Consider the following 25,278-nt stretch of genomic DNA (forward strand, 5'->3'; position numbering starts at 1 on the left):
CAGAGGGAAACAACTCCTTGGTATGTGGTAGGTACACAGAGCAATTTTGGCATGCTTCCCATCACACCCAGCGCACGAGTTGTAACAAGATTCACAGGCATTGCTAGTGAAGGCCACAGCTGTCAAAAGGAATTTAATACTAGAATTTGCTGATGTACCAAAGTACTGCAGAGTTGTTGAGATAGGCTCAACACCTCTGAAACACCATATTCTCTCCATGCTCTATGGACTTGCATCAGCGGCCATACTTTTATTAGTTTACCAGTTTTGATTAATCATGCTGTTGGGCTGCTGTTTCATATCAGTTGCTGGAGATTACCTCCCCTACCTTTCTTAGCTCTGTATACAAGCAAAGCAGTGTGTTTACATTAAACAGTCACCTAGCACTGGAGCTTGAATTCAGGATCTTTGCCCTGTATCCCTTACAAATGTCCTAAAAAGAAGGCTAAAGAGCCCTGTGGGGTTTGTTTTGGGGTTTGGGGGTTTTCTGGGTGTGGATTTGTTTTTCTTTCTTCCCCTCTCCTCCTCTCTCAGGAGCCTTCTCCTACAAGCCTCTAATCAGCAATTTATGATTCAAAGGGACCTCCTTTGGGGTTGAATCTGCTATCCTACTATTACAGGAACTCTGTCTTACAATGTCTTTCATAGACTTACCAAGATCATCTTAAAATCAGAGTACTTTAATGACAAATGGAAAACTCACAAAAGATTATAGAAATTATTAGTTTACCAAGTAAAGCCTATAAACATGCATCTAGAGCACCACCCAAGGAGACAGAAAACACATCTTCAGACATCGAAGGAAGGATGGACATGAATTGTTTTCTGCAGACTCTTAATGCTGCTTAGCAAATGTTTTCAGATTACTGCTTAGTGTCCTCTTGACTACAAAGACACAACAACACTGATCCTAAATGGCTTATTCATCTTACCTTACCTCTGACAAGAGGAGGAGAGGAAAAAAAAAAAGCCAAAACCCCACCAAAAAGAAAGAAGGAGAAAAGAAAACTATCCACCTACATGAAACAGGAAACGAGGAACTCCCTTTAAAAGAGATTAGTAACTGTTTTGTCAAGCTTTTGCCACTCTACAATTAAGGTTATGGATACTCTTTTAAAAACCATTTGTAAAACAGAGAACTGAACACACACAGACATATATACTCACCACACCCCTGTCAATGATCTCGGTATCTAATGGCCAGCTAGATCTCAGTTCAATTAACTACTTCCTTGAGTCCCTATTGAGGTTGTGTGCTAGCTCTATTCATTACTCTTGCCTTTCAGATGAGGTAAGAAGAACAAACACGATGCACAGAGCTTTCTTGGTTTGGTTTTCGTTTTTTTTTAAGGTGTGGTTAAGACCTCACTTATTAATGAGAAATGTTGCAAGAACCAAATATAATAAGATACTGTTGGAGTAATACATTTGTTTGCTTTGTTGTTCCCCCCCACTCCGCCTTCAGTCAAACAGCAATGTGTTTTAGTAGAGCATCCAAGCACTATTAATGACCTTATTTACAATCATACACTACTAACCTTTCTGCTTATACAGGAAAATTGCATAAACCACAGTTTACCATCATGTATGATTTAAGTTATAACTGTATCTGCAAGGCTAATCAGTAATCCCTAATGTCACTTATCAAGGAAATATAAAACCAAAGTACATTCAGGCATCTTGTTGGATTTACTCTCTGCAGTCAGATTTTGAACTCAGTATTTGTTACAACATGCAGATAAAATGGACCAGAAGAGTGTTGGTTGCTTCTCATAAAGAATCTTGCACTGGTTAGGTATAAAACTAGTACTAGCCCCAAGCTTTGCTAAGTATTTAAAAGATGTTTCTTTTTTCCTTCTTAAATAAGACTGTAATTACTGTAGTCGCATTTTGTAATTGCTTCGTCATGTCTAACAAACTAACCAAATTAAGCAAGCTATATCAAGTAATTGATTTTTGATACTTTAAAATGACAAAAGACTGTCACCAATATCTGTTACACGTTGTTTTCTTCAATCTTGAGGAGATAGAACTGTAGCCCTTATCTTCTTTTACAAGGGATAAGGATAGCTATGAGTGGCATTATTTGTACACTATTTAGAAACTGGCAAAAATTACATTACATTTGTAGATGAAAAAAAAAATAATTGTAACTAAACTCATAATCTTTTAATCAAGTTAAATCCACACAGGTGGTTCGTGAGTTTATACAACTCAGGTTGGTCAGAGATGTAATCTTGTGGCAGTTGAACCTCCATCTGAATTATAGCAGTGTCTTTTCAGTTCTAATTTCAACCCCCAAAGTATTAAAGAAAACATAACTGAAAAGAGCGGTTTATGGGTGGAAACAATAATAATAAATACAACCTTGTGCATGGGTTTTCATGCGCAGATTTTTTATATACTTAATGACCTTTCCACTGAAATTGAAAACGTTTTTGTCAAAATGTGAACAGAAATATACACCTTGCTATTTCTACATTTATTGTCAACAGCATGACAAGGAAGTGGTTATTACACAATTCAAGAAGTGATCAAATGTGCAATGCCAGAAGAATAGTATTAGAACTTGAGAACAATACAGAGACTTGCACAGGTTTGGAACTGACTTCAGGGAATCATAGCTAAGATAGAACAAACAAATTAACAAAAAGCCACCAGTAAAGGTAACAAACCCTTACTCAATGAATAAATATCTACATCACACCTAGCACTTCTTGCATGCTTATTACAGTCAACCTAACATCTGTACTATCTTAAGACTTTAAAATGCTCAAACACAGATTAATTTTCAAGAGCCGGATTTTCCAAGCTCCTCTGGAAAAGCAGCTGACCGTTATTTCTTTTATTACCACAGAAATTACAGAGGCAGGCTTTTTCATCAGCAGAGTCAAAAGGGAGTAAGCAGCTTTGTGGGCAACAAGTCATCGCTAAAGGTAGGGCTTTATCCTGTAACTACCCAAATACAGTAACTATACGTCTTGGGTGAGTATGGGGGAACAGATTACAGGAAGTGGCTGCATTGTCTCTGAATGGTATTTTCTTTTCCCATTGTCAGGTGAATAGTGGCCTAGGGGAACTTTGTTTGTCCATATGGTATTTCTTGTGCTGAGAGCTCACTACTACAGAGCATACAAACTCATAAATTGAGGGATTTGTTGTCAGTTTTGTACCAATTTAAACACAGTCCTGTAAATGAGACTGTAGCTGCAAAATCTAAAGACTCTTTTTTGTTTTTTTATTGTTAATAATATGGAGGTACACCTTTCTTGTGTTTATGGGGATCTGTGAACAAGGTTCCAAGACATGGCAAGCAGATCCAGAAGAGACGGCCATCTGGTAACCCTACAGTTAAATTAGGGAATACATTGCAGATCATTAGTTCCAACTGGCATGTTGGTAAGGTAACAGAACTAAAAACCTTATTTAAATTAGTTAGTTTGGCTGCTTACGATCTCATACCAATTAACAAGCAAAAGGAGCCAACACCATCTTAGATAAGTTACAAGGAAGGTTATGCATCTAGTCTTGAAGTATAGTCAAAACAGTCAAGGCAGTAGGAAAAAAAAACTCTTTAGGAACTGTATGTGAATCATGATGATATAGAAATTTACTGGAGAAATTTCGCTCTCTTTTGCCAACAGACCCAAACAAACAAGGAGTAAAGCACAAGGGACAGAAATGTTAATTTAACTTACATACACTGTTCAGTCCAATTAACCAAGGAACATAAATCTGTAATTAACAATGTAATATTTCTAGATTCTTATGAGTATGATAAAAACTCCAGTGGGAAGAAAGCACAAAAGGAAACAGTGCTCTGCAGCTGCTGCAATTTTGCCTTTATCCAACAGAATCAAGTTCTAAATCCCTCAGAGAAACAATTCATGTCAAGATGCATTTCTTGTTCCTTAGTAAAAATAACTTCAATGACATTGGCATCCAACTTAAAAGCAAATGAAATAAATTCCTCTCTAGAAAAATAATATGAAGGTGCCCCTTTGGACAATAGTAACAGGTTATTAAAAAACACTTCTGAAGTGTTCATTAGCCCTGTAAAATGTCAATAAAATTTAAAAATGCATCATATTTATAGCATTTTGTGACTTTTCATTATTTTATTTTAATCTAATCTCCATATCACAATTTTGAATTCCAAGATTCTGGAATTTCTGCAATGCAGAATTCTGTTTTTATGTTTTGCTACCACCAATAATAATAATGATAAGGGAAATAACAAGAGAAGAGAATACAACCGCTCACCACCTGCCGACCAATACCCAGCCCGACCTGAGCAGCAATCTAGCCCTTCCGGGTAACTGCCCCCAGTTTATATAGTGGGCATGACGAGCTGTGGTAGGGAATACCTCTTTGTCTACTTTGGGTCAGGTGTCCTGTCTCTGCTTCCTCCTGGCTTTCCTTCCTCCCTGGCAGAGCATGAGACTCAGAAAGTCCTTGGTCAGACTAAACATTACTGAGCAGCAACTGAAAACATTGGTGTTACCAGCGCTGTTCCCAGGCTGAAAGTCAAAAACACAGCTCTGCATCAGCTACCAAGAAGGAGAAAAGTGATGGCTACTGCTGAACCCAGGACAGCACAGTAACAACATGTATGGTCTACACTTACACTAGCACAGCTGTCATAAATTAAAAACATAAATTGTATTTGGTGCAATAAAACTGCGCGAAATATAAGAATCAAGAAGAAATGTCTAAGCCATTTTTTCTGACATACAGAAATGTATACTTACAAGTCTATTAAAACTGTATTCCTCTTTCGGATTTGGGAAGAGACATATCAAGATATAGAGTCTCTTTCTACCACTCGGGAAGATACCATATAATATTGTTGCCAGTAGCTATAATAACTGCTTGGAGCAATGTAGAGATATTCCAGCCAATCCAGCTAATGAGCCGGCTTCATTTGGAGCTTGGCTCAGATACCTCTATACAAAAGCCCGTAGCATGGGGAACAAACAAGAGGAATTACAGCTGTGTGCACGTCTAAGGGGGTATGATATAACAGGCATCACAGAAACATGGTGGGATGGCTCCTATGATTGGAGTGTTGGAATGGAAGCTTACAGGCTCTTTAGAAAAGACAGGCCTGGCAGGCGGGGGCGAGGGGTTGCCATTTATATTAGGGAAAGGGTGGAGAGTATGGAACTCTGTCTGGGAACAGGTGAGCAGTTTACAGAGAGTTTGTGGGTCAGGGTTAAAGGGAAAACAGCCATGGGAGACATTACTGTGGGGATCTGTTACAGGCCGCCTGATCAAGAGGCACCTGTGGATGAAGCACTCTACAGACAGATAGGAACAGCCTCATGCTTGCAGGCCCTTGTTCTCACGGGAGAACTTCAACCACCCTGACATCTGTTGGAGTGACATTATGGCCCGGCACAAGCAACCCAGGAGGTTCCTCGATTGTGTGGAAGACAACTTCCTTCTGCAAGTAATAGAGGAGCTGACAAGGAGAGGTGCCATGCTTGACCTTGTGCTCACCAACAGGGAAAGGCTCGTTGGAAATGCGATGCTTCAGGGCAGCCTTGGTTGTAGCGATCATGAGATGGTCGAATTCGAGATCCTCAGGACAGTGAAAAGAGGGTGTAGCAAGCTCACTGCCCTGGACTTCAAGAGAGCAGGTTTTGGCCTCTTCAGGAACCTGCTTAGTAAGGTTCCATGGGATACAGCCCCGGAGGGCAGGGGGGCCCAAGACTGTTGGTTGATATTCAAGGATCACCTGCTACAAGCTCAGGAGTGCTGCATCCCAAGTAGAAGGAAGTGCAGCAGGAGGGCCAGGAGACCTCCTTGGATAGATAACAAGCTGCTGAGGAAAATTCAAAGGAAAAAAGAAGCTTATAAAAGGTGCAAGCAAGGACAGGCAGCCTGGGAAGAATACAGGGATGTTTTCTGGGAAGCTAGGGACCAGGTTAGGAAAGCTAAGGCCCAGTTAGAATTAAATTTGGCTAGGGATGTTAAGGATAACAGGATAAATTCTATAGGTATGTAGTGAATAAAAGAAAGACTAGGGACAACTCAGGCCACCTCCAGAAGCTATCGGGAGAACTGGCTACCCTGGATTTGGAGAAGTCTGAGTTTCTTAATGACTTCTTTGCCTCGGTCTTCACTGGCAAATACTCTGACCGCACCACCCGAGCCTTGGAAGGCAGACAGAGGGACTGTGAGAATGAAGACCCTAGGCCCACTGTAGGAGAGGATCTGGTTTGACACCATCTTAAGAACCTGAATGTGCACAAGTCCATGGGACCTGATGAAATCCATCTGCGGGTCCTGAAGGAGCTGGCGAATGAAGTTGCTAAGCCACTGGCCATCGTATTTGAAAAATCATGGCAGTCAGGTGAAGTTCCCGATGACTGGAAAAAGGGAAATATAACCCCCATTTTCAAGAAGGGGAAAATGGAAGACCCGGGGAATTACAGACCAGTCAGTCTCACCTCTGTGCCTGGCAAAATCTTGGAAGAGATTCTCCTGGAAGGCATGCTAAGACACATGAAAAACAACAAGGTGCTTGGTGACAGCCAGCATGGCTTTACTAAGGGGAAATCCTGCCTGACCAATTTGGTGGCCTTCTATGACGGGGCTACGGAACTGATGGACAGGGGTGGAGCAGTTGATGTCATCTCCCTGGACTTGTGCAAAGCATTCAACACTGCCCCACAGAACATCCTTGTCTCTAAATTGGTGAGATATCAATTTGATGGATGGACCACTCGGTGGATAAAGAACTGGCTGGATGGCCGCACACAATGAGTTGTGGTCAATGGCTCGATGTCCGGCTGGAGACCAGTAACGAGTGGTGTCCCTCAGGGATCAGTGTTGGGACTGGTCTTGTTCAACATCTTTGTTGGTGACATGGACAGTGGGATTGAGTGTGCCCTCAGCAAGTTTGCCGATGACACCAAGCTGTGTGGTTCGGTTGATACGTTGGAAGGGATGTCATCCAGAGGGACCCTGACACGGTTGTGGTGTGGGCTGATGCCAACCATATGAAGTTTAACCATGACAAGTGCAAGGTCCTACAGCTGGGTTGGAGCAATCCCAGGCACAGCTATAGGTTGGGCAGAGAAGAGATTCAGAGCGGCCCTGTGGAGAAGGACTTGGCAGTGCTGGTCAATGAGAAAACAAACAGGAGCCAGCAGTGTGCGCTTGCAGCCCAGAAAGCCAACCGTATCCTGGGCTGCATCAAAAGGAGCGTGACCAGCAGGTTGGAGGTGATCTTCCCCTTTTACTCTGCTCCTGTGAGACCTCACCTGGAGTATTGTGTGCAGTTCTGGTGTCTTCAACATAAAAAGGACATGGAACTGGTGGAACAAGTCCAGAGGAGGACCATGAGGATGATCAGGGGGCTGGAGCACCTCCCGTATGAAGACAGGCTGAGAAAGTTGGGGTTGTTCAGCCTGGAGAAGTGAAGGCTGCATGGAGACTGCATAGCAGCCTTCCAGTATCTGAAAGGGAGCTATAGGGATGCTGGGGAGGGACTCTTCGTCAGGGACTGTAGTGACAGGACAAGGGGTAACGGGTTCAAACTTAAACAGGGGAAGTTTAGATTGGATATAAGGAAGAAATTCTTTCCTGTTAGGGTGGTGAGGCACTGGAATGGGTTGCCCAGGGAAGTTGTGAGTGCTCCATCCCCGGCAGTGTTTAAGGCCAGACTGGACAGACCCTTGGGTGGGATGGTTTAGTGTGAGGTGTCCCTGCCCACGGCAAGGGAGTTGGAACTAGATGATCTTAAGGTCCTTTCCAACCCTAACTATTCTATGATTATATGATTCTATGATTAAAATCTACACTGAAGGAAAGACAATCAACATTTAGGATATCTGGGAGTCTTCTATACCAGGAAACCACTGAAGAGATATCCAAGTACAGTCACTATTTGAAGTTGCTTTTCCTGGACTAGTCAAAGAAAAGAAAATCATTACAGGATTAGCTCAGGAAACAGTAAACGGAGATTATACTAAGTGTTCATGTGTGAAGATTCTCTTCCAATCCAAAAGTCAGTCACCCAGAGAACAGGTGATATGGTAACATTAGATACCATATATATCAGTATTACCCTCAAATGAAAAAAAGATCATCTTTGAAAGAAAACCAGAATTTTTAAATACAAATTTATATGCATATCCGGAGCGGAGTTTGAAATACAATTTTGCAATAGCATGTAACCATAACAGGCAAAGACAGTACAATACCATGTACTTTGAGTTGAAATATATCCACCAAAGAAAGATCACTGCATCACGCTGCAATGCAACCACTAACTTTGAATACACTAATTTTCAATAAAATGATTTGACCCATGCCAGCCTGCTGAAGAGAGAAAAATGGGAAAGCAGAACGTTAATAAAATCCGTCAACTTTCACTTGCTGACTAGAGAGGTAGAAGGTGTGGGGATGAATAAGAAAGCTCCTGGAAGTAAAAATCTCTCCTGCATTGCTATTAAATAGTATACAGTAATTAAATTCAAAATACTACCACCGTATGAAAATGTCTCACCATGAGACATTTTTCAGTACAACATCCCATGAAAACTCTCAAACCAATTTTTTACCAAGGTCTTCTAAGTAATTTTAATAAAATTCCCCAGGTCATTGCACCAGTTGCTACCTTTCAGCACTGCTACTTCCACAGTAAGAGCAGCTTTACTAAAGCTGCTACCCAAGAAACAAAAACAATCCTCATAAATAAGGAGGGGATTCCAACATATGTCAGAAAAACGTGAACAAAATCTGCATTTGGTTCAAATTAGACTTAAGCCCCCTGTGAACCTACAAATGGCTCTGGTTTAATTGGAATTTACTAAAAGTTACCAGCAGGTACTTTAGATATGCAAAAGAGCCAAATTTTTCCAACTTATTGTCTTCAATTGGCATTACAGTTTAAAATTTCTTTTGCCTGGAAGTAACTAAAACTTTCAACACAACAGTGGTTCTGTATGCTTGATTCTGGGACATTTAAGTTCAGAACCTCATTTTTAGAAGCTCAATACTTACCTCAAAGCCAGAGGCCACTATTACTTTGTGGAATTTGAGTATCACTCACTAACCCCTAACACCTCATTTAATGTTAACTAGATCTCATACAGGTCACATGATTTGAGGAACTTTAATGATTTGTTTTATATGCAAGAAACAAAAGAGCTTTTAAAAAGCTTTATAATGAATATCATGAGAAGTTCTATATTCCAAATAAATTTTATTAGCTTGAATGAAAGTTTAATATTTTTTCAAGCCATCTTTACTAGAATGGAGATTAATTTAAAGCTTACGTTCAGTTTTCTTATCATGCATTTCATTAACTTTCTTGTTTTGTCTGATGAAACCTAAACCTTCACTTTTATTGAAGGAGTAACACTATCTGTTGAATCAGTAAGGCTGTCCAAAACTTTTTACTTAAAGTTCAATGAAAAAATAATTTACCTTGGTAGGTCCATAAACCACTTTTGAACTTATAACTTAAGCAGAACAAGTGTTTCGATTTTAAAAAGTGTGTGACAGACAGCGGAACGTATCTTGTTCTTTCAAATAACTTCATTAATAATGCCAGTTACGAAATTACACTTTTATTATATAACAAGGTGTGTGTGTGTGTGTGTGTGTGTGTGTGTAACAAAACAAAAAAACAAACCCACCCCACATCCAAACCACACACACAAATCTAATTGAAGAATTACTGTTAGTATCTGAGTTTCCTCAGCGAATGGCTTAGAAAGCTACTGTAGGTCTTTCCCAAGACCACAGAGGTCTGGAAATACAGGAGCATTACATCCCTTTAAGTCAACCGTCCCCAAGCACCGTTTCCTGCAGAAGAAGGAAATAAACGATGGGGTACCACTCAAGTACCCAGCACTAATTAGACAACTGCACTTAGGTCTAAGGAAGGGGATGTGGGGGAGAAAAGGCTTAGGAAGCTTTTATCGTATGTTTTCTTTTTAACCAAAACCAACTGAAAATGAAAAAAAGACGACCAACATTAGGGCACAGTTCTGTCGAGATACTCCTCGTGGTTACGACAAACTATGATTACGATCTACCCAGGGTGCCGGCTTGCCCCTCGTTAATCCTCCGCGCTTTTCAGGGCGCACTGCAAGGCACGAATGACAGCGTACCCAGCTGCGGTAGAGCACGGAAGCAGTCCGCGAAGCCCGGGGGGAAGCAGGCGAGAGGGAGCGGCCGCACCTAACACGGCCACGGCCGCTCCCTCGGAGGCAGGGCCTGCCCTTCTGGCGGAGCCTCCCGCGGCCGGGCCCGGGCTAATTGGCGGAGCGCGTACAGAGGCGGGCACAGGGAACCTGCCCCGCTGGGAACCCCTCACCGTCCTGGGAGCTGAGGCGGTGTATGGGGCTGGAGGGCGCCTGGGGACCAGGACGGCAGTAATCCGCGCCGGCAAGGGGGAAGGGGCCAGGGGAGCATTTCCTCATCTAGCCGAGGGACCCTAGGGCAGCATCGCTGCTGAGGGGGAACGACAGCAGTGCCGGTGTATGCGGGCGGCGGGGTGCCAGGCGGCAGCGCAGCGGAGAGGGGCGGGGGCAAAGTGATGAGAAGTTGAGGGAGGACGGAGCGAAGGTGCCCTCTCCTCGGCCCAGCCCCGCAGCAGGTGAAGCAGAGCCCGGGCGTTGGCGACAGGCGGGCCCGGCGCCGCAGCGGAGGGGCTTCGGCAGAAGCAGGGCCTCGGGCCGGGCCAGACGGAGCCACGCAGCCCCCGCGCCCACTCGACTGAAGGAAAAGCGCGGCAAGCGGAGCTCCGAGCACCGGCGAGCGGCTCGCTCCGGTCTTCGGCTCGTTACCAAAGGCAGAGGCGCGGAGAAACGGCGCAGAAGGGAGAGCGGTGAGGGAGGCGGGGAGTATCCCTCGGGGGCAGCGGGAGGACGGTCAGGAAGGAGGGCTAGAGGGTGCCGGCTCCGGCGCCACGCTCTGAAGTGGCGGCGCTGGCGGGGGACGGAGGGTCCCTGTCCGGGCGGGATGGGGGTCGGCTCTCGTTTCACCTTGATGCTTTGTTGAGTTGCCCCTTTCCTCCTGCCTTCTTTTCTTCCTCCTTTCCTCCCTCCCGTAACGCAAGAGGAAGCCCGGGGCGCCTTGCATCACCCCGTCGCGGAGGGTCTGGAGGAAAGGGGGTGCGTGTGTGTGTGGGAGGAGGGAGAGCAATAGCAGGGAGGAGGAGGGGAGCGGGAAGAGCTGTAAACTGATCAGAAAGGAGCCGCAGGGGAGCGAGAGGCCGCGGCGATGCGGTGTCCCTGAGCAAGGGGACGGCGCGAACTGAGAGTGCGGGAGAGGGAGATCCGTGTCCTTGCGGGGGTGCTGGGGGGCGCCAGAAAAAGCGCCTTCCCCTGAGGTGAGCTTGGGCTGCTGCTGGGGGGGGGGGGGAGGGGGCGGGGTCGGGGCTGGCGGGGGGCGCGACAGCCCCTTGTAGAGGGTTTCATCGTACCGGCACGGCACCTGTGTGGGGTGAGCGGCAGTCAGGCGGTCTCTTTGGCCGGCCGCCCTCCGGTGCCGCAGCGGGGAGAGACGCCGGGTGGGGTGCAGGGTGCCCGCTCTGCGGCTTGAGGAAGTTGATGGCAGTGAGGGGAGCCGTTGGCGCGCGCGCGTTACCTGGCGGTCTCAAGGAGCCGGCGGGGGCGGTGTGTGGGGACACCGGCTGCGGCTTTACCTCAGCCGGGAGATGCGCCGCGCCCCGGCTGCGTGGTCACTTGGCCCTTGGTATCGCCATGAGGGGCTGTCGCCGACAGTCGCCCCGAAGTGATGTTAAGTCGAGCAGCCACACTTGGTTGTGGGTCCTTAGTAGACGTTTTATCACCCGGGTGCGAACTTGAAGGCGTTGGTGTGAGGGACCTCCCCGTGAGTATTTTGTCTGGGGCCGCCTCTGGGGTGTGCTGTGCTGTGAATGTTACCTTAGTTTTGATCAAAACTTACTTGCCTTTGAAGGAAGGGCATGGCATAACTGGTGCCGTGCCTCCCCTGAGGGTTTAAAAAGATGTAAACCAGTTAAGCACAAACTTTTCTAGAATATGTTAATAAAGTCGTGGTATTTAGAAGATACCGTTTAATATCTATCTCTTTTATGACTTGTTAGTACTAAAACGAGTATGTAAGCTCTGGAATGATAAGAAATCATTACAAAATAGCCTGTTTAGCTTACTTATCAGAGTTGCCAGTGTGAGCAGCAGTGGGTAACTTTAATAGTAGGCATCCTTGAAGGTCCCCCCCTCCCCAAAGCAAACACCTTGAAAGTATTTTTGTTTTGGGAATAATTCCCATACTTTTACCAGTTTCTATATTTGTTCTAAAATTTGGTTGAGTCGCCCATCTGAAGCTTCCTGCTTCTCCAAGCAATTCTCACACAAGGTCACTTACAAATTTTAGCTGAGCTAGTTTTATAGCACCAACACAACATAGTGTACAATTAACCTTTACTTCACACTTTCTTTTTTTTTGTTCTTTTGTTTCAGTCATCAGTCTAGGCTGAGCACCACTGTAGTGGGTGCTCTTCCAAAGCTACTAATCAGTTCATGCCGAAGTCTTAGACTCTTTCAGGCAGCTTTCATGCCATTGTGAAAATATTTTTGTTGAAATACCAGGAAATGTGTACTTGGCCTGAAATGCTTGCATTTTTTTTTTTTTTGACTTTTGCACTATATTTGCCATCAACAGCAGCTCTTTGCCAGAAGCAAGAAAAGAAAATGATGTACTTCTTTAGTCATGTATGTCTTAAGTGTATAGGTGAGAGTCATGGTAGAGCACTTTGTAAACACCTCTTTTATTTTATATTCTTAGAGTGCTCTAAGCAGTGGGTTTTTTTTGGAAGCAGGATCTGGATGGAAAAACCTATGCAACTAATCAGAGGGTGTCAGACAGTCTGTACATCCTTGTTCTGTGCAGGGTAGTGTCACCTGGGCTTTGTAAGAGTCCTCTCCTTACCTGTTCGAGTGGACTTGCTAAGGAAGTGGTAATGGAGCAGTGGGTTGGTTTTATACTCTGGTGTGACAGCTTCAGCTTCGCAAATGGCTACTAGCTCTTATAGTTTGTTGGCAGTCATAATTTGGGCTTTTGAGAAGTAGTGATGGTAAATGGAAAAAATACCACCAAATTTTGCATTTTTATGAACTGTAGGTGACACATATGATTTAAAGATGTTGGAAGACAATGTAGATAACTTTTCTAAATTATCAAATTCAGAGTTGCAAAAAGTAGTTATAATGTGATTTGTTTCTCTGAAGTAGCACAATTGTCATGAACATAATTTTGTGTAAGGGAGCAGGTATAGCATTCTTCCTTGCTCTGTGCTGTTTACTCCTCTGAATTGATGGTTTAGCTTCATGGAAAATAAGTGACATGAGTAGTAAGTTAAAATCATTTTAATTGCTGAAGGGAGAGTTAATGGGCAGTCTTGGGTCATGTTCTGAACTGAGTTGAAAATGAGCCGTTACGCTCTGGTGAAACAATTTCCTTTTTAAAAAAAGAAACAGAAAATTATGAAGGTTCCTTCTGTGTATTTAGGAGGAGCTGGTAGAGTAATAGAATCATAGAATCAACTAGATTGGAAAAGGTCATCAAGTCCAGCTTTTGCCCCAGCACTGCTAGGGCCATCACTAAACCACATCACTGAGGGCCTCATCTACACAGTCTGTGAACACTTCCAGGGATGGTGACTCCACCGCTGCCCTGGGCAGCCTGTTCCAATGCCTGATCACACTCTTGGGGAAGAAATTGTTCCTAATATCCAGCCTAAACCTCCCCTGGTGCAGCTTGTGGCCATTTTCTCTTGTCTTGTTGCTTGTTACTTGGAAGAAGAGACTGACCCCCACCTCATGACAACCTCCTTTCAGGTAGTTACAGAGTGCGATAAGGTCCCCCCTTAGCCTTTTCTTCTCCAGACTAAACCCTCCCAGTTTCCTCAGCCGTTCCCCATCAGACTTGTGCTCCAGACCCATTCTCAGCTCCATTGCCCTTCTCTGGACCCTCTCTGGCACCAAAATGTCTTTCTTGTAGTGAGGTGCCCAGAACTGAACACAGTAGTGTGAACATAAAAGGTGGAGGACTGAGTTAAATTAAGACTCTATTCCAGCATAGAAATTTTTCCATGCATGCGTCAACACCAGTCTCTAAGAAGTTATTTTATATATTTCTTACACATAAGAATTGAGTGTGTAGCTGTCCTACAAACTTCAAACATTAAAATATGCCATTCAGGGTTTCAGTTGAAGAGTTTTATTCATATGCAGTTACATATGGTAAATTTGATTTGGCTCTGAGCCCCCCTCCACCTCCTTTGTAAGTTACTTGATATAAGTAAAATGAAAAAGGCTTTATAATTTAATGGCAAGAGCACCAATTAATAAATAAAGGATTATGAAAGGAATTGTAAAAACTTTCAACAGAAGTGCTACCATTAAAAAAACCCATGGCAGGTACTCGCGTATTGTTACTTATGTGCCCTTAATTTTCTTCTCAGGACATCATTGTTGTCCTCCCAATTTCACATTTAAAATGAGAAGCTTCCTGATTCAGAGCAAAGTCGTGTATTTCCTAGCATATGCTATTAATGGGAACAAAGAAGCACATCTCTCTGAATGAAACCTATCTTAGGAACAGGACTCCTGCCCAGAATATTGCTCTAAACATTAGAATAATTTAAATGGCATGTAGATGTGCAGCTTTGAGATGAAGTGGGAAGTACAGCTGAGGGGCCCACTGCAGCTGACAAACTCAGCAGCATACTGGGATGTGCTTTCTGCAACATGCAGTGCTTGGAGAGGGAATCTACTCATCTGAATGCAGTTGTACTTCTCTTTGCTACACCTGACCATGAACCGATTGAGAATGCAGATTTAGTTAACATTAATTTGTTTTGTTTCGTGGAAAATGTTTTCTCTTGTCCCAGCAGGTTGAAGGAGGTGATCCTGCCCCACTATTCTGCTCTCGTGAGACCCCACTTTGACTATATGCTGCAGTTCTGGTGTCCTCAGCGTAAGAAGGACATGGAGCTGTTGGAGCAAGTCCAGAGGAAGCCATGAGGATGATCAGGGGCTGGACCACTTCTCATATGAAGATAGGCTGAGAAAATTTGGGCTGTTTAGCCAGGAGAAGAGAAGCTGTGTGGAGACCTCAGCCTCTACTGAGTCCTCTACAACCTTCCAGTATCTGAAGGAGGCCTACAAGGATACCAGAGAGAGGTTCTTCATCAGGGACTGTAGTGATAGGACAAAGGGTGATGGGTTTAAACTGAAACAGGGGAAATTCAGGTTAAATATAAGAAGGAAGTTCCTTATTGTGAGGGTGGTGAGGCACTGGCATAGGTTGCCCAGAGAAGTGGTGAATGCTTCATCCCTGGCAGTGATTAAGGCCAGGCTGGACAGAGCCTAGGGTGACATGGTCTAGTGTGAGGTGGGTGGGGGGGTTGGAACTAGGTGGTCTTAAGGTCCTTTCCAACCCTGACCATTCTAATATTCTATGATATATTTCTATGATTAAATGTTTTTATTTAAGATGAAATGTGAAATATGCGTAGGAATAAGAATGCAACATCAGAGTTATTGTGCCAAATACATAAAACTCCTCATACTCTTGGTTTTTCAGTAATTATTTTTTTCAAGTGAGCACTTAACTTGGTTTCTCCCTTCTCACTTTAATAGCTGTTAGGAAGCTGTCATAGTAGTTTCCTAGGTATTTGTTTCAGATAAGATGCAGTGCTTTTGTGCTTTTAAAATGGAGTAGTTAGAGAATGTAGACACTGTACTTGAGTAGTTAGATGTTTATTTTGTGAGTTTGCTTGGCAAGCCAGTTCTGCCAATTTATCATAATGCAAACAAGTGCTGAAAAATACTTTTTTTTTTTTTTTTTTTAATAGCACGAATGTGCTGGATGTTAAGCTTGGACATTGGTAGCAGTATGTTGACTGCAGCATTCTTGACTAGAAACTTGCTGCCTGTGATGAGCTTGCAGATGAGGTCTGGCATTGGCAGTACTCAGGACAGAGCATGTGCTGCAGGCAGCGCTGCCTCTGCAGAGGTCACCCTTGGCAGAATGAAAGGGTTAACTGACTCAGAAATGTTGGCTTGAAGGGTCTCTGGAAGGTCTTGTACAAATTTCTACTCAATACAGAATTCTTCGCAGCATAAGAGCAGGTTATCTGTGGCAAATTTCTACTCAATACAGAATTTTTCGCAGCATAAGAGCAGGTTATCTGTGGCTCCTTTCCATCCACTTCGTGAACAGAGGTTCCCCATCCGCTCTGGTAACCTCTTCTAGTGCCACACAGCTCTTCCAAAGGAAAAGATTTTTATAATGCCAATCCAAACTTTTTAAGCTGCTGTTACCATTGCCTCCAGTAATGGCACACTGGTAACCAGGGAATTTAGCTTTTATGTGAAGATCTGACAAGGTGTATTGGCTAAACTGGAAACAAATACTTTTTTTATAAACTGTTGATCAGCTTGCTGCCTGGTTGCCAAGTCAGGTTTGCGTCTGTTCTTGATGGTCCTCAGGCCACTAGCTGAAAAGGTGTTTATTGTTTGCAAGCCATAGGTTGTGTTGGCTGCAGATGCTTTTGTGGTGTAAGAGGTGGGTCAGTTTTTCATACAGGGAGCCTGTTGTGCTGATACTCCTTGAAGTGAGCTACAGGCCATGGGAATCTTGCTGCTGCTCCATACCTTGCAGGCAAAAAAGATCTCAATCTCTTCTGCTTTCTTCTAGGGTTCTCTTCCACTAAGCCTCTTAAACCTGAGTAAGCTTGGAGAAGATTGTCATGGTAGTCTAAATAAAACTTTTATGCCAGTGTACTGTAAATACTGAGAAAGACTTGTTTGTGACTTAGACCCTTGATTAAGTCTTGCTAGTCTGTGGAAGAATGTTATGTTCTGTCCCTGGGTTCAAAGAAGCTGACCTTCAAGAGGTGTGTTTTGGTATGTATGGTGTTTGTTCTGTGGGCACAGAAGTCTCACAAGAAATGGAGCATGAAATGCTTGTGGGAAGCTTTGTTTACATGTTTTTATTCCCAGAATGCTAAAGTGGAAAATTTCAGCTGTGTTTTTGTAAGATTACTAGATAGGTCATTCTAATGATTGGGGCATCCATTGCTTGTGGGGCCTGGAAGTTTGCAAATGTGAATTCTTGGGGTAAATCTTGTGAAGACTTGCATGGAAACCCACCCAAGGATAGCTGATGACTATGCAAATTTTTCTTTCAGGAGCTGAGAATCTTGTGTACAGCATGTCTGTTTTAAGAGTGTAACTGCAATATTTCTTTAACCATACATAGTGATGAATCTTTAAGTAATCTGCTTTGGTAATTTTTTTATTATCAGCTTATTTTCGTGGAAGTATATTCAAGAAGATTAGAGTACTTCAAATTAATCTCAGAGACTGCAGTTGTTATTAAACAGGCAATCTTGCATTAAACTATTCAGTAGTGAAATAACTTGTTAGCCTGTAGCAGGGCTGTAGTTGAGAGAACATGTTTCTGTTATAAAACCCCATCAGATATTTGTTATTATGTAGTGATAGTGTTCAAAAAGTTTTAGTTGCTTTCCAGAAGTGGGGGAAGATCTCATTTCTTAGGAAGTGCTGTTTCGGTCAGTAGGAACAGACACAGTGTGCACATGTAGAACCAGCGCCTGATGTGCATCTGAGTGTTTTATTGTGGATTTGTTTTGATATTACACCCAGATCATCCTCTATGAATTGTATTTTTGAGCTGTGAATCATCTTTATCTTGACCTTCTGCAACTCTGGATTTATGTCTCTCTTTTAATATTTGTAAATTAACAGATAGTACCTGAGTCTCAGATTGTCTTTGAAAACCTCCAGACCTATCTTTACACCCTTTCTGAAGTTGTAATCCAGTCATAGTCAACTCCTGATTGTGGAAACTGTCAGGAAGTTTCTGTGTATTTCAAAATCTTTATACAGGTACTGGAAACCCTGTCTTTCTTACCCCTTACTGGAGAGCAGTCTGCAACTTCTAGAAGGTTTGTGAGTTGATTTCTGTCCCCTCTGACTCTTATATGGTTTTGCTCTTAAAATCAGTGCCTGAGGAATAAACTATGTGGTAAAGTTGCTACATACATTAGTCTTACCCTTAATCTAACAATTGAATTCTTCTAGAAGGTAGTTCGAAGCAGATGCTATGAAACACATCTGAAAGCCAAAGACAATAATTAGCTTTAAAAAAACTCTACCTGTAAATTTCAAAACCAGCCTGAAGAAGCAGAATGTTGTTGGTGAGTGTTGTTGCTGCATACGGTCTTGAGCAATTCAGTTATTTTAATTGAGCTGAGTAAGAGCAAAACACTATTAAATCAAGTATTTTAACTTTATTTAAAGTTGTGTTTTCCGTTGCAGAAGCAAACCTCTTATAGTTTCCCTTGTGATTCTGTTTGTGTGGCTTGTAGTTATTTGCTATAAGATGAAGTCAGAAACAGAACAAAGAAATTTATTCAGTGCTTGTAGGTGTCATGTGATGGTGTGACCAGGGAGAGCTTGTACCAAGCTGAAGCTAGTAGTGGAAAATGAAGCATCCCTCCAAACAATTACCAAAGTTCAAATAAAATCCCACTAAAATGTGTTTAAGCTTAAAACTCATGTCATTTAACATCCTGGGGCTTGTTCATAAGGCAAAATTCATGCTTGTGTGATGGTAGCATAGAACTATTATGCTGCATTTGTTGCACCAGCAAATTAAGACTACAACAAAGCTCTTCCAGCCCCTTCTTTGGAGTCATTTTATCAAAGGAGAATCTGTCACTGATGTTTAAAAATTGGTTTAAAGTCAGGCAGAGTCAGGTTGGGTTTTTTTCCTTTTTTCCTCTTTGGTTCTTCATTTAGTCAGTATTTCAACCTGTTTTTTGATGCCACTTTGAAAGAGGATTCCTGGGCAGCTTTGACCCCTCAGTGAAGACATCTTTGTCTCCATCAGTTGCTGTGGTACTCATGCCCCCCTCTTTCTGCAGGTAAAGTTTTTCTTCTTTCTGCACTTCTGTTGTTCCTGACCCTGCAGCATGAAACACATTGCAGGAAGTTACTCTGTTACTGCACTCTTACTCTGTTACTGCACTCTTCTGCGCAGTGCAGTGTCACACAGCAAGAGCAGCACTGCAGTTTGTGAGCCAGTGAATGACATGTTAAATAATGTTGATGTCTCTAGGGAATGTGGTGTGTAGGCTTATGGGCTTTTCTGTGTTAATACCCTGACCCCTTGATGCCACAACAATATTTCTGGTTGCTTTCTTTCTGGTGCAGCATGGCTGCAGCAGGTTGAGAAACATTGCTTTTAGCTCTTGGTACTTGGAGGAAAGGTCTCCAGAAGTTGAGGGGACTCTCTCAAGGGGTTTGTATGTTGGTGCCAAAATACTGCATCTTCTCTGAAATCACAGTAGCTGTGAAGAGGCTGCGTAATTAGAAACAAAAAAAATTGCATTATTTTGGATGAAGCAGACAAATCTCTCCACAGGTAATATACGTATCATGCTTTCAAATAGATGGCTTTTTCGCTATATGTAGTCAGCATTTATTTTTCCAACATGCTGGGGGTGGAGTAACCATGGGCAGCAAGGAAGAAATTGCATAATAGCACCAATGCAGAGGAACATGAGTCGCTTGCACACTGAGTCAAGTTGCATTTGGTTGAAGGCCACATAGGTTTTGGAGAAGGCTTTTTGTTTCTCAGGTTGCTGCATTGTGCTTCCTGAGGTCCAGGACAGCACATCAGCTCAGTCGCAGCACCACTTACATACATGGTGAACTTTGCCCTGGTGCAGGGCCTGAAGTAGTAAGCACAGCCGAATTTGAGCTGCCCTGCTGAAGTATCTCTCTGCCTTCATCCCTCCTGGTTCTGGGGATGCAGTGCAGCTGCAGAGGTGCTAGGGCTAGGAGCCTGCTCTGGTCTTGCTGTACTGCTTTGGACCTAGGCCAGTAGCAGAAAGGATAGTGTTTTTCTTCACGCAGTGCTTCTGGCTAAGCCTCACAGAAGAATTTGCAGTAGCACTCAGTTTTAACAGAACATTGACAGGTGGATACAGTATTTGCAAATGCTTATCTCAGCTATGTAAAGTAAAAGGTTTATAGATTATAAGGATTTTAAAAAACCACAACACCTGTTTAAATTGCCTAATGCACAGCAGGATAGAAGAGAACTTGCTCTTCTTGCTCTCTTGGTTTGCGTTATGAAAACGTATTCTTGAGGCATTCTGAATTGTTTTCACGTGCCTATCTGGTGGGTCTGTGAACCTCAATGTTTCATATGGCGTAAAATCTTAATGAAATTCAATTTCATGCAGTTAGTTGGACTGAGTTTTGAAAATGGATACTAGTATAATAGTGTTGTTCAGTGAAGTATTCATTGAATTTTCAACTGAATAATGTTTGCTTAGTTCTAGGGCGTAAAGTATCTAGAAATGCAAGTCCTGTGAAGGGGGATGTGCCTTGGCCCTGTTATAACATACTTCACATTATGAAAACATTTAATTAGACTTTCATCCCTTATTCTCAGGTAAATATCTTCTTGACTGATGCTGTTAGTACTGCATTACTATACTCTCAAAGTATGTGGACCTTGCTATGGCTTATAAGTGACCTTTGTTTAAAAGGTTGAATGTATTAATGTTATAACTGTAGAATCTATTCATAGACTAATACAGATAACTTTTGTAGATCTTTAATCTTTCTAGATATGATCAATCTTTTCATACTTATGGGAAACAATCCAAAACTTCTGAGGACTCATTTAAAGCTGTTCTTTCAGAAAGCCAGGGGCAAAGTGCCATAGAGAATGTTATAACTTGGTCATTTGCTATAAATTCATCTTAATAGGACATTATTCCTTGCACAAGAGTTCTGTTCCCATGTAACCTCTTAAAGATTTGTCTGCTAGCTTGTCGTGTACTAACTGTAAAACCTGTACTTTGAAAGAGAAGTACCTTCTCTTTCTACCTTGCTACCTTTTGAGTGAGGACTTTGAAAATAATTTTTCTGCAACTCTCAAGTACAAAGGCTTAGGTAAAATCCATCAGTGTGTGATAAAACCTGTTACACACATAAGAGGTTTTTACTAGAAGGGGTTTAATAAATTGCATATCCTTTTGATTCCCTCTTAACTCTTTTGATGTTTGAATAACTGACACAATAAGTCTCACAGATGACATGGCAACGCCTGTAAATCTTGCTCTCTCTTTTATCTGTAGATGGGATATTCTTGTACTCACTGAAATTTTTTAGTCATTGAATAGAATGATGTAGTTGTAGTTCAAGAAACTGTATGAAATAAATGCAAAACCAGAACTTGCTTAAGCACATGTGACTGATCATTTCTACTAATTTCTTAATTTATTCATTTGAATGAAATGAGAGCCTGTGATTAGAAGCCAAATCTTACAACTTATCTAAAACATTGCAGCACAACAATCACAGCATGCACTACCTCAGAATCAGTAACAAGACATGTGATAGGAAAAACTTAGATAAATCCAAAGGTTGTGCAATACCTGCTATCACAGACTTTTCCTAGATAATATAATGGTTTGCCGCTACAAGGCTCTGTGTGTTCACACATTTCTGATGCTTTCCTCTGCTTTACAGCACAAGGGTTGTTTAGTAGCAATTGCTTCTTAATCTTAAACTGCAGTTTGCTGCCTGAAGTCAGCTTATGCCCTGATTAACTTTAATGCTCCTAAAGGATTATGGGGTAATATTTCTTACTACCTACAGAATATGCACAGTACAGTAAGTGGTACTATAAGTTAAGAACATATTTTACAGTTGCCAGATTAAAGGGTTTAGGAGTCAAGTTGTACTTCCAGCTTGAAGAACATGCTCTTACTGTTTGTTAAGCCACTAATTAAAATCTTCCTGTGTCTATCATAATTTGATCATCTTCTGAGACTTGCTGTTACACATAATTTGGTCAGTGCATTTCCTCATATGGGTAGCATTCCTTACTCTGGTGCTTGGCAAAAAACCCTAAATTGATGTGGCTTTATACTGTTCCAGGAGATGTCTTGGAGGATGTCACAGATAGAAAGAAAGACCTCTTCTTTTCTCTGTTCACTCTTCCCCGGTTTTGAATCAATGCAATGCATTCATGCTTGTGTGTACGTATATATTTTTGTCTTTAATATCAGCTACTTGCATGTAGCTGATGCATGCACTGAAACCAAATCTTAGCTGTTTTTTTTAAGAACTCAGTCTCCCTGTAACTAGTGTTAGAGGACCTTTTATTTGTCTTGGAATATTTTCTTCCTCTTTTAGCTTTATACTTAGCTGTAAGTGCTCTTTGTTAGTCACTCCTTGCTATCTTAGGCTTGATAAAATACTTTGCTTACAGGGCAAACTATCATGCAACTAGCATTGTAGGGCTTGGTTCTGTATTTGTTTAACTGAAATGTTTACAGGCCTGTGAAGTCTGGATACCATGATTTATCTGTAAAACTGTTTAATAACAGCTAAAGCAAACAGATTTGCATGTAAAATAAGTTAATGGGATTCTGAATATGCAGGGTGGAACTGGAGCTTCAGTAAATCAGGTAACCCATCAGGTAACAATCAGAGATATGTGTTCTTTTCTTTCTCCTCATCAATGTTTCCTTTTTTAAATTAAAAGCAGTAGTAAACCACAGCCAGCAGGTGCTTATGTGCTTACCTGCTCTTCACCTAGCAGTGTTCAAGGCCAGGCTGGACAGAGCCTTGGGTGGCATGGTTTAGTGGGAGGTGACCCTGCCCAAGGCAGGGGGGTTGGAACTAGATGATCTTAAGGTCCTTTCCAACCATAACTGTTCTATGATTCTATGTCTCTTAGGGCTACAATACATACTATTTTAAAAGAAATAAATGTGCTATATATGTTTACCAGTGGTAAATGCTGCTTTTGGGCATGGTAAGGTGGGATTGGCTGTTGAGGTGACTCTGCACTACTTACAGTTCTGGATTTTGGCCTCCCACAAAGATAGGAGTGGCTGGGATTATTACTGTTGTGGAGTTGGATTTAGAGAAAGAGGAGACTGTGCAGCAGCCTGGCCTGGAGCGTGCCGTGGGCAGTGTGGTATGTAACTGGTGGAGATTCACTCTCCCTATGCGGAAACTGCATCAGATTTGCAACTTGTATTAATAGTTTCATTGATAGTAAAATACACCTCCTCTCTCTCCTTCCTTCTCCTTCCTCCTCCCCCACTCCCTCAATTTTCTATTTTTTTGCCTTTTATTGCAATTCATTTGGATCACATGAAATGTTGGAGAGTTTGAAGCTCTTAAAAGCAGGGTTTGCCTTCTCCCTTCTAAAATACTGAGTTTTGTGTAATGAGCTGACAATAAAGAGAGGCTAATACTATGAGCAAGGTTAAGTAATAAATCTGCATGTTACCCAAACGCGGGTAGGCAGGATTTGCTGAAATGTGCACAAATCTCAAATATTCCCGCTTTCTGAATAATTGTACTCATGTGATATACATCATTATCTTTCTGTTTGAACATTCAGTGCATCCACTCTTGGGGTTGCAGAGGTAGAAGTCTAATTGGTAAGCCTGCTCTTTTCAATGCCTAGTGGCATCTGTTAAACTGTAATAAGTAATTTGAGCTCCTTGTGTAAGGTGAGAGTGAGCAGCAGCTAGAAAGATTGCTTTTTTGCTGTCAGTACAGCCTGCTGTTCAGTATGAAGGGCACCTTTCTAGGCAGAGGTCGTGGTCTTCTGACCAAGCTGCCCAGGTTAACTCAATCAGCAGTAGCAAATCTTAAGAAAGGCTGGAAGGAAGGGAAGAATCTGAAAAAAGCTAATAGCAGCATTGGACTTGGTCTCTGTGAAACTTTATTTGCTGTTTTGGAAGTCAGGAGCATTGTGTTGCTAATGAATAAAAAGGACTCTTTGTATTGTTGTGGTATGTGTAAGTGCATAAGACCTGTTTACTTTTTTTGAGTAGTGATAAATATTTGTGCAGTTTGTATTTAAGATGTGCTGTGTACAGAGATGCATAAGAGCTTTTGCTTCTAGATCTTGCTACAGTAGAGGAAAACACTGATGGTGGTACTACTGGCTTGAAAATGATTATTTCTGTGAGAATCAAAAATAGTAGGTAGGCAGCCAGTGGTATAAAGTATGGCATGAAGTACAAAAGAAACCCCGAAATATGCCTGTAAGTTTTAATTACAGGGTGATTAGCCAATTATTAAGGATTGGCAGTAAATGTAATCTTCAGTATGTGTTCCAGTACTGTAGCTGACCATTACATAAATTATAATGATTTTAAAACTATTTTTAAGATTGAAATATTACTGTACTATTAGTATTGTAATAATTAAATATTAAGTTTATATATAATTTCTATTAATCTCATTCAGTTTCTTCCCACATTGCCCAGTTTTCAAATATCAGGCTTTGTGAATAAGGGGAGGATCCTTTGCATTATATTTTCCTCTGGAAGTCACCAGTTTCTGTATAGTCACACTTCTGGTTCTAGATCCTGCTTAGTCTTTCTGGGTGAATGGAAAAATACTTCTTTAAAATTAAAAAATAAAATCGGGATTTTAGAACTGTCCTGGTCAGCTGAAAAAATCCCTCCAGCCATTTGCTGTGGGTGTGCTTAGTTTTTTGTAATGCACTTTCAAACTTGGAGTTTCTTTCATTTGAGTAAAACCCACATGTAGGTCATTAACTTTAGGAGAAGCTGTTGGAATAGGTTTAATGTTTAACCTCTTGGTATTTCTTTAATATTTAACTCTTTCTCGCTGCACTCCAGTACGTGAGCTGTTTACATTTGGCGGTTGGTTTCCTTCATATAAAGTCACTCTGCATCACTTTTTGTCCCTCCATACCATTCCTTATAGGGCTTTGGCTGAAAGTAGTAATGCTTTCAAATTGGTGATATTTTTGTCGGGTGTTGGTGGGTTGTCTTTGGTTTTGGATTTTTAATAAACTTTGGAAAATTTGGATTTTTCTTTTCACCTTGTCTTATAAAAGGATGTTGTATACCACGTCAGACACCAAAATAATCTGTCTTAATCTCCATTAAATCCTAAGTAGAAGGACTTAAAATAGAGGTAAGAAACTGTTTTATGCTGTCAGCTATCTTGGAGAAATGCACCATTTTCTGGCTTTGGGTTTTCTTTCTTGTTTTCTGTCAGGATGCTTGACAATTTTTCATGCTCCTGGTATTCAGAAACAGCAAGCAGTTGCATTGCATGTTAATAGTTTATTTTGGTGAGTGATTCTAGGAGTTCAGTGCTGTAGTATGACTGGAAGTTAGTGGGAAGAGTCCCTGTGCTCTGGCTGTGATTATCTGAC

At 42.0% G+C, this 25,278-nt stretch overlaps 1 protein-coding gene and 1 long non-coding RNA gene across 3 annotated transcripts in view; one reads left to right on the forward strand and one right to left on the reverse strand.

Moving 5' to 3' along the window:
- Positions 1–11,804, reverse strand: part of LOC136017772 (uncharacterized) — a 137,687-nt gene extending 125,883 nt beyond the window's left edge. The window contains exon 1 of the long non-coding RNA XR_010614075.1: positions 11,611–11,804. This is a non-coding gene — a long non-coding RNA (uncharacterized LOC136017772). The remainder of the gene's footprint in view (positions 1–11,610) is intronic.
- The window catches only part of UGT8 (UDP glycosyltransferase 8), a 49,015-nt gene continuing 34,081 nt past the window's right edge, over positions 10,345–25,278 (forward strand). The window contains exon 1 of one of the 2 annotated variants that reach the window (XM_065686343.1): positions 10,345–10,849. The gene's annotated coding sequence lies outside the window, so the exon portion shown is untranslated. Of the gene's footprint in view, positions 10,850–24,944; positions 25,035–25,278 lie in introns of those variants that run through there. The other variant, XM_065686353.1, reaches the window with a different exon arrangement.

Source organism: Lathamus discolor, chromosome 1 (assembly GCF_037157495.1).
Source record: "Lathamus discolor isolate bLatDis1 chromosome 1, bLatDis1.hap1, whole genome shotgun sequence".
NCBI lineage: Eukaryota > Metazoa > Chordata > Aves > Psittaciformes > Psittacidae > Lathamus > Lathamus discolor.